This window comes from Oncorhynchus gorbuscha, unplaced genomic scaffold (assembly GCF_021184085.1).
Source record: "Oncorhynchus gorbuscha isolate QuinsamMale2020 ecotype Even-year unplaced genomic scaffold, OgorEven_v1.0 Un_scaffold_968, whole genome shotgun sequence".
Taxonomy (NCBI): Eukaryota; Metazoa; Chordata; class Actinopteri; order Salmoniformes; family Salmonidae; genus Oncorhynchus; species Oncorhynchus gorbuscha.
In genome coordinates, this window is record NW_025745899.1 from 181,670 (window position 1) to 191,746 (window position 10,077).

A 10,077-nucleotide genomic window follows, 5' to 3' on the forward strand; every position below is an offset into this window, starting at 1 on the left:
TATAGCTTTTAACGCAACCTTCCATAGCAGTCTGTGTTGTAGCTACATGCTATAGCTTTTAACGCAACCTTCCATAGAGGTCTGTGTTGTAGCTACATGCTATAGCTTTTAACGCAACCTTCCATAGCAGTCTGTGTTGTAGCTACATGCTATAGCTTTTAACGCAACCTTCCATAGAGGTCTGTGTTGTAGCTACATGCTATAGCTTTTAACGCAACCTTCCATAGAGGTCTGTGTTGTAGCTACATGCTATAGCTTTTAACGCAACCTTCCATAGAGGTCTGTGTTGTAGCTACATGCTATAGCTTTTAACTCAACCTACCTAGGTTAGCTAGAAAATAAAAAATGGCCTGTCTGGTTAGCATGTAAAACAGCGATCTAGCTAGCTAACGTTAGTGAGACAGAGTTAGCTAGCCACAATGGAGCCAACTTGAATGTAATCTAGCTAGCTAGTTTATCTAGATGCTGTAACCATATAGCTAGCTACAGTTAGTTCATTAGATAGTTATGTAGCAATATTAACAAATTACAACGCTGAACCAACCAACTAAACAATTAAGCAATTTAGCAGTATTTTAGCAGCATGGCATCACAATATCCAACCTCTTACATTCCATTCCAATCCATCCCCTGGACGACACTAGCTAGTCATTCTACAGCTAGCTACATCCTAGCTTTCACTCAACCTTCCATAGCAGTCTGTGTTGTAGCTACATCCTAGCTTTCACCCGACCTTCCATAGCAGTCTGTGTTGTAGCTACATCCTAGCTTTCACTCAACCTTCCATAACAGTCTGTGTTGTAGATACATCCAAGCTTTCACCCGACCTTCCTTAGCAGTCTGTGTTGTAGCTACATCCTAGCTTTCACCCAACCTTCCATAGCAGTCTGTGTTGTAGCTACATCCTAGCTTTCACCCAACCTTCCATAACAGTCTGTGTTGTAGCTTCATCCTAGCTTTCACTCAACCTTCCATAGCAGTTTGTGTTGTAGCTACATGCTATAGCTTTTAACTCAACCTTCCATAGCAGTCTGTGTTGTAGCTACACGCTATAGCTTTTAACTCAATCTTCCATAGCAGTCTGTGTTGTAGCTACACGCTATAGCTTTTAACTCAACCTTCCATAGCAGTCTGTGTTGTAGTAACATTCTATAGATTTTAACTCAACCTTACATAGCAGTCTGTGTTGTAGCTACACATTGTGCCTATCTACTCTTCTCCCTCCACAACAGTCTTCCAAAGAAATGTTCCTTTATGAAGTTTGTACCAAAACCGTCCCCTTAAAATCCTCCACTCTGTTCCCTTAGCAGTCAGCACTTCCGGTTCCTGTTGCGTCTCGGTTCTTCCAATATTCACTCTATTGCGGAATTGACTTATCAGTTGTTGGTTGATTATTACATGTTACAATCTGTGTGTAAAAGCACGTATACTCTCACAGTTGAGATCGCTGAAAGGCCCAGTCTCTTTGGTAATGACAAGGAGTGGACTGTTACCTAGAGAGACTGTTACCCAGATTAGGGGCATCAGACCATGCAAAGGAGTGGACTGGTAAGACACGCACCTGTCTATATAAGGTCCCACAGTTGACGACTGCTGGTGTAGCCTATTATCAGAGACTATAGGAGCATAACGTCAGAATTTACAAAGGCCAGCAGCAGCGGGAGGTGTAGGCTAAGGAAGAGGTTTTTTCTGATGGTTAGACTATCTTGTTTCAGAGGAGTGTCATCAATAGCCCATAATGACAACAGATAATAAACAGAAATACCTTATTTACATAAGTATTCAGACCCTTTGCTATGAGACTCAAAATTGCTTTCAGGTGCATCTTGTTTCCATTAATCATCCTTGAGCTGTATCTACAACTTGTTCAGTGTCCACCTGTGGTAAATTCAATTGATTGGACATGATTTGGAAAGGCACACACCTGTCTATATAAAGGTCCCACAGTTGACAGTGCATGTCAGAGCAAAAACCAAGCCATGAGGTCCAAGGAATTGTCCTTAGAGCTCCGATACAGGATTTTGTTGAGGCACAGATCAGGGGAAGGGTACCAAAACATTTCTGCAGCATTGCAGGTCGGCCCCTGTCATTCTTAAAGGGAAGACGTTTGGAACAAACCAAGACTCTTCCTAGAGATGGCCGCTCGGCCAAACTGAGAAATCGGGGGAGAAGGGCCTTGGTCAGGGAGGTGACCAAGACCCCGAAGGTCACTCTGACAGAGCTCCAGAGTTCCTCTGTGGAGACAGGAGAACCTTCCAGAAGTACAACCATCTCTGCAGCACTCCACCAATCAGGGCGTTTTTTTTGGTAGAGTGGCCAGACAGAAGCCACTCCTCAGTAAAAGGCACATGACAGCCCGCTTGAAGTTTGCCAAAAGGCACTAAAGGATTCAGCCCCAAAACATCATTGCTCTAGAGGAGATCTGCATGGAGGAATGGGCCAAAATACCAGCAACAGTGTGTGAAAACCTTGTGAAGACTTACAGAAAACGTTTGACCTCTGTCATTGCCAACAAAGGGTATATAACAAAGTATTGAGATAAACTTTTGTTATTGACCAAATACTTATTTTCCACCATAATTTGCAAATAAATGTGATTTTCTGGATTTTTTTCTCTCATTTTGTCTGTCATAGTTGAAGTGTACCTATGATGAAAATTACAGGCCTCTCTCATCTTTTTAAGTGGGAGAACTTGCACAATTTGTGGGACTAAATACTTTTTGACTAAATACATTTTTAGCACCCACTGTATATCTATATATCCCATATAGACCTTTAGCACTTGGTGGCCTATAGCCGTATATATATATATATATATATATCCATATATATCCCATATAGACCTTTAGCACTTGGTGGCCTATAGCCGTATATATATATATATCCATATATATCCCATATAGACCTTTAGCACTTGGTGGCCTATAGCCATATATATATATATCAGTGGTTCTTAACCTTGTTGGAGGTACTGAACCCCACCAGTTTCATATGCGCATTCACCGAACCCTTAATTGGAAAAATAAATTATGATTTTTTTTCAAATTCAAAACATAGGTATATATTTTACTGGTGCACAAAATGAACCGTGCGTCAACATCACTGTGTTCAAAGAACAAAATCATCAAAACATGATTTTCACACAAAAACAAAAACATATTAATGAATATTTACTGCAAATCAGTGTGATTTCTGCTGTTGCCTTTCAGAGACCAGTTCAGAAATGCACGGCTTCACCTTGGCAAGTGCCACTCTCATGTCCTTTTCGCAACAAAGTCTGTTGCTTTTCTTTGTTTATGTCCAGCATCCTCAAAGGATTGCTCGCAAAGATATGTTGTATGAAAATCTCAGGAGCTTTCTTAGCAATAACAGGGTACGTTACCATTTGATGACACCAAAATGTTGAAAGCGTTGTTGTTCTAAAGAGTTGCTGTTGAACCTGGCTCTGCTGAATTTCAATGATTTCATCGAGGTATTCATCATTGACATCTGTTGTCTCAACACTAAACGTGAACGGCTGTCTCACCCATGCTGGATATGACTCTCTTGTAGGGAAGTATCCGTCGAGAGACTTTGGAAGCTCATCTAAGTGCGTGGCAATTGCTTGCTTCAGTTCCGCAGGTACAGAAATGTCTCCGATTCCAGATACATCTTCGATCTTACTTACACAGTCGTCCAGCAGGGGAAAGTTTGCGAAGTTATCGTTCTCTGTTCGTCGTTTCCATAACGGTAGCTTTTTTTGAAAAGCCTTCAGGTTTTCCTCCACTTCGATGATGTTGACTCCACCGCCCTGCATCTTTTGATTGAGGTGATTGAGAGCTGCGAAGATATCAGCCATGTACGCTAAAATGAGAATGAACTCATTTTTGTAGCAATCTGCATGACAATGTTGGTGCTTTTGCAAAAACAGGGCTAATTCCACACGCACGGCAAAAACACGATTCAGCACCTGTCCCCGGGACACCACCGAACATTACAATGGTACAGAAGTACCTCGAATTCAGAGCCCATTTCTTTACACAGCTCACTGAAGATGCGGTGCCTCAGAGCACTAGTTGGCACATAGTTCACACATTCCACTACAATATTTAATACTTCTGCCAGTTTTGGAGGCAAGGTTTTTGTTGCCAACGCATGCCTGTGCTGAATCCAATGCGTAACAATGATGTGTGGTGCATCGGCTTTCACTAGCGCACCAAAACCAAAACCTTTCTTCCCAGCATTATTGGAGCTCCGTCCAAACAAACTGCAGAAACCCACGAAAGATTGTTGTCTTTGAAGAAGTCATCCACAAGTTTCTTCACATCGGCTGCCTTAGTTGTTGTTGTAAGAGGCAAAATAAACAAAATCTTCCTTTATCACGTCGTCTTTCACATAGTGCACGAATAGAGCAAGCTGGCTTAGATTGGAAACGTCTGTGGTCTCGTCGAGTTGAAGGCAGAATTTTGCCGGGCTTGAAATCAGATCTGCAACTACTTAAGCCAAGATGTCTTTGCTCATGTCCTCTATTCTGTCGCTGATGGTGTCATTTGAAAGAGGAATTTGGGATAACTTAACTTCAGCCTCTTTTCTCAGCATGATATATTCACCATTTTCAACACAGCTGGTTTTATGAGTGTTTCACCAATGGTGTGTGGTTTGCCCTGCTTTGCGATCAGGTAAGCAACTTCATACGATGCTGTCAGTTTGTTGATGGGTACAAAGCCGAGAACAGGCAGAGTAGCTTTTACATCGAATCTGGCTCTCTTCACCTTGAATTCAGCGAACGTTGTGTTCTTGTATTTTCCATCTCCATGCAGCTTAAGGAAGTGTTCTTAGTTTTGCCGGTCCTAGACTAGAATTACTCAACTTGGCATTGCAAATCATGCAGTTAGGACGCTGACTCCCATCATGTTCCATTATACACGTGAATCCATATTGTACATATTCGTCCGACCACTTTCTTTTTTTGCTCGACATAGTATGTATGAAGGGATTCAAATATTAAGAAATAAATCACAAGACATACCATCACGACAGTCACAAGTAGACTACTGGGCACACCAAATTCCCTGCAGCACAGATAGGCCAAGCGTTGTAGCGTGATCACCTGCAGCCAATGATGGCCAAGCAGGGCATGTCATCACAAATCATATCGGTCGGATGTCGGATGTGTGTCTTGACCTCCGCCGAACCCCTGAGACTGACTCACCGAACCCCTGGGGTTCGATCGAACCCAGGTTAAGAACCACTGATCTATATATATCCCATATAGACCTTTAGCACTTGGTGGCCTATAGCCGTATATATATATATCTATATATATCCCATATAGACCTTTAGCACTTGGTGGCCTATAGCCGTATATATATATATATATATCTATATATCTATATATCTATATATATCCCATATAGACCTTTAGCCGTATATATATATATATCTATATCCCATATAGACCTTTAGCACTTGGTGGCCTATAGCCGTATATATATATATATATATATCTATATCTATATATCTATATATATCCCATATAGACCTTTAGCACTTGGTGGCCTATAGCCGTATATATATATATATCTATATATATATATATATATATATATATATATCCCATATAGACCTTTAGCACTTGGTGGCCTATAGCCGTATATATATATATATATATATATATATATATCCCATATAGACCTTTAGCACTTGGTGGCCTATAGCCGTATATATATATATATCTATATCCCATATAGACCTTTAGCACTTGGTGGCCTATAGCCGTATATATATATATCTATATATATCCCATATAGACCTTTAGCACTTGGTGGCCTATAGCCGTATATATATATATATATATCTATATATCTATATATCTATATATATCCCATATAGACCTTTAGCACTTGGTGGCCTATAGCCGTATATATATATATATCTATATCCCATATATATATATATATATATATATATATATATCTATATATCTATATATATCCCATATAGACCTTTAGCACTTGGTGCCTATAGCCGTATATATATATATATCTATATATATATATATATATATATATCCCATATAGACCTTTAGCACTTGGTGGCCTATAGCCGTATATATATATATATATATATATATATATATCTATATATATCCCATATAGACCTTTAGCACTTGGTGGCCTATAGCCGTATATATATATATATATCTATATATATATCCCATATAGACCTTTAGCACTTGGTGGCCTATAGCCGTATATATATATATATATATATATCTATATATCCCATATAGACCTTTAGCACTTGGTGGCCTATAGTCGGTATATATATATATATATATATATTTATCCATATATATCTATTTATCCATATATGAAAGATTAGTGGAATCTGTGTGGGTTGCTGGACAGGTAGGATGACTGACAGTGAAGGTGAACAGGTGGTCACGTGTCAGGTGACAGAGGAATGTATGAGACTGAGGCAGGAATTCCTTTAACCATAAAGTGGTATATTTACTGGTAGTCTGTGCTGCATCACAAAGGAAACAAATAACATGTATACAATCAAATTCATAATCAAAGATCAAATCATAGTCATTATTAACAATTCACATTACACAATATGTTTGAAGCGTGCGCTCCAAGCCGCGCTCCGCGGTGATAACTATAAACAATAACTGAATGGCCCACTCTCCCGATCACCACAGATCATTCTGATGAAAGGTAAGAGTCGGTGGACTTACGTGGATTCATGGACGCACAGAACTTCTGGATCAGATGGATTTAGGGAAGAGAAAGCAGCGAGATCAGGCAATGGCAATTTCCTCCTTTTATAGAGTTGAGATCTGTAGGACATTTCACCTGACCTAATTAAAGCGCCCCTGGCCCAGCTGAGTAAATGGCAATTAATTAAAGGAGTATTCCACCAACTCCATGGGCCTTTTCTACAATATATATCTATTTATCCACATATATCCCATATAGACCTTTAGCAAAAGAGGCTTTATATGAGGCAGGGAAACTTGCAACCACAGCAATTCAACAGTATTTAATGTGAGATCTTCTCTCAACAGATTCAACTCTAGTCATATTACTTCAACAGTATTTAATGTGAGATCTTCTCTAAGCAGGAATATGGCTCTGAATATACAGCAACACCTCCCTCATTGTATACAGCAACACCTCCCCCATTGTAAACGGCAACACCTCCCCCATTGTAAACAGCACCACCTCCCCCATTGTAAAACAGCACCACCTCCCCCATTGTATACAGCACCACCTCCCCCATTGTAAAACAGCACCACCTCCCCCATTGTAAAACAGCACCACCTCCCCATTGTAAAACAGCACCACCTCCCCCATTGTAAACGGCAACACCTCCCCCATTGTGTCTCCCCCATTGTAAACAGAAACACCTCCCCCATTGTAAACAGCAACACCTCCCCCATTGTATTGCAACACCTCCCCCATTGTAAACGGCAACACCTCCCCCTATTGTAAACAGCAACACCTCCCCCATTGTAAACAGCAACACCTCCCCCATTGTAAACAGCAACACCTCCCCATTGTATACAGCAACAACTCCCCCATTGTAAACAGCAACACCTCCCCCATTGTATACAGCAACAACTCCCCCATTGGCATTCCTGTCTTTTCTGTAGATGTTATATCCCTGTATTGCTCCTGTGTATCAAAGAAAATGTCTAAGTGAGTTTCAGAGGTGGCCAGTATATGAACGTTTCAGAGGTGGCCAGTATATGAACGTTTCAGAGGTGGCCAGTATATGAACGTTTCAGAGGTGGCCAGTAGTATATGAACGTTTCAGAGGTGGCCAGTATATGAACGTTTCAGAGGTGGCCAGTATATGAACGTTTCAGAGGTGGCCAGTATATGAACGTTTCAGAGGTGGCCAGTATATGAACGTTTCAGAGGTGGCCAGTATATGAACGTTTCAGAGGTGGCCAGTATATGAACGTTTCAGAGGTGGCCAGTATATGAACGTTTCAGAGGTGGCCAGTATATGAACGTTTCAGAGGTGGCCAGTATATGAACGTTTCAGAGGTGGCCAGTATATGAACGTTTCAGAGGTGGCCAGTATATGAACGTTTCAGAGGTGGCCAGTATATGAACGTTTCAGAGGTGGCCAGTATATGAACGGTATCCAACGTTAACAACTTCATGAACCTTATTTCTAAGGCTACATACATTAATACATTAATATATATATATATTCTTAGCACTTTCCTGCTTATCAGAGATAGTATATCAGGCGTCTGTCACCTTATTTCTAAGGCTACATACATTAATACATTAATATATATATATATTCTTAGCACTTTCCTGCTTATCAGAGATAGTATATCAGGCGTCTGTCACCTTATTTCTAAGGCTACATACATTAATACATTAATATATATCTATATTCTTAGCACTTTCCTGCTTATCAGAGATTGTCTGTCTGTCTGTCTGTCTGTCTGTCTGTCTGTCTGTCTGTCTGTCTGTCTGTCTGTCTGTCTGTCTGTCTGTCTGTCTGTCTGTCTGTCTGTCTGTCTGTCTGTCTGTCTGTCTGTCTGTCTGTCTGTCTGTCTGTCTGTCTGTCTGTCTGTCTGTCTGTCTGTCTGTCTGTCTGTCTGTCTGTCTGTCTGTCTGTCTGTCTGTCTGTCTGTCTGTCTGTCTGTCTGTCTGTCTGTCTGTCTGTCTGTCTGTCTGTCTGTCTGTCTGTCTGTCTGTCTGTCTGTCTGTCTGTCTGTCTGTCTGTCTGTCTGTCTGTCTGTCTGTCTGTCTGTCTGTGTGTGTGTGTGTGTGTGTGTGTGTGTGTGTGTGTGTGTGTGTGTGTGTGTGTGTGTGTGTGTGTGTGTGTGTGTGTGTGTGTGTGTGTGTGTGTGTGTGTGTGTGTGTGTGTGTGTGTGTGTGTGTGTGTGTGTGTGTGTGTGTGTGTGTGTGTGTGTGTGTAAGGTTTGACTGATGCTACTGACCCGGAAGTTGACAACAACAAAACACTTTATTTTTCATTCATTTAATTCATTAGCTAACAATATTATATTGAGACATATAAAGAGAAGCAAGTGATTCATTGATTAGTGCAGATTTCTAATGATTTAAAACAAACATCTCCTACACATCTGCATTTAAGGCAACGTCTTATTAATTTGATATATAATCAATAATAATAATAAATATAATTAATTCAGTCAAACAAACAGATCGGATTAACAAATACATAATGACCAGACTAGGTCTATACTGCTCCTACATGGTGTAACAATACATCATGTAGATGTATATAATGAACAGACTAGGTCTATACTGCTCCTACATGGTGTAACAATACATCATGTAGATGTATATAATGAACAGACTAGGTCTATACTGCTCCTACATGGTGTAACAATACATCATGTAGATGTATATAATGAACAGACTAGGTCTATACTGCTCCTACATGGTGTAACAATACATCATGTAGATGTATATAATGAACAGACTAGGTCTATACTGCTCCTACATGGTGTAACAATACATCATGTAGATGTATATAATGAACAGACTAGGTCTATACTGCTCCTACACGGTGTAACAATACATCATGTAGATGTATATAATGACCAGACTAGGTCTATACTGCTCCTACATGGTGTAACAATACATCATGTAGATGTATATAATGAACAGACTAGGTCTATACTGCTCCTACATGGTGTAACAATACATCATGTAGATGTATATAATGAACAGACTAGGTCTATACTGCTCCTACATGGTGTAACAATACATCATGGAGAGGAACACAGAGTGGACAAAACATTAAGAACGCCTTCCTAGTAGAATGGTGTGGGTGTATACCGGTCACAAAAAATAACACGAGTAGACCGTGGATTGGCCAGCTCATTCTCCTCAAGACTGTTGATTGGCCAGTTAATTCTCCTCAGGGAGAAATAGTAATTTTTAAAAAGAGGTTTTATTTTTTATTATTTTTTTCATCTGTAATTTATGCTTTGGCCTCAAATACTAGAATCGGACGAGTCAACAACATTATTTGGATATTAAAAAGTTAGATTTTCACAGGACAGTTACTTTAAAAGAATGTTATTAACCGGTT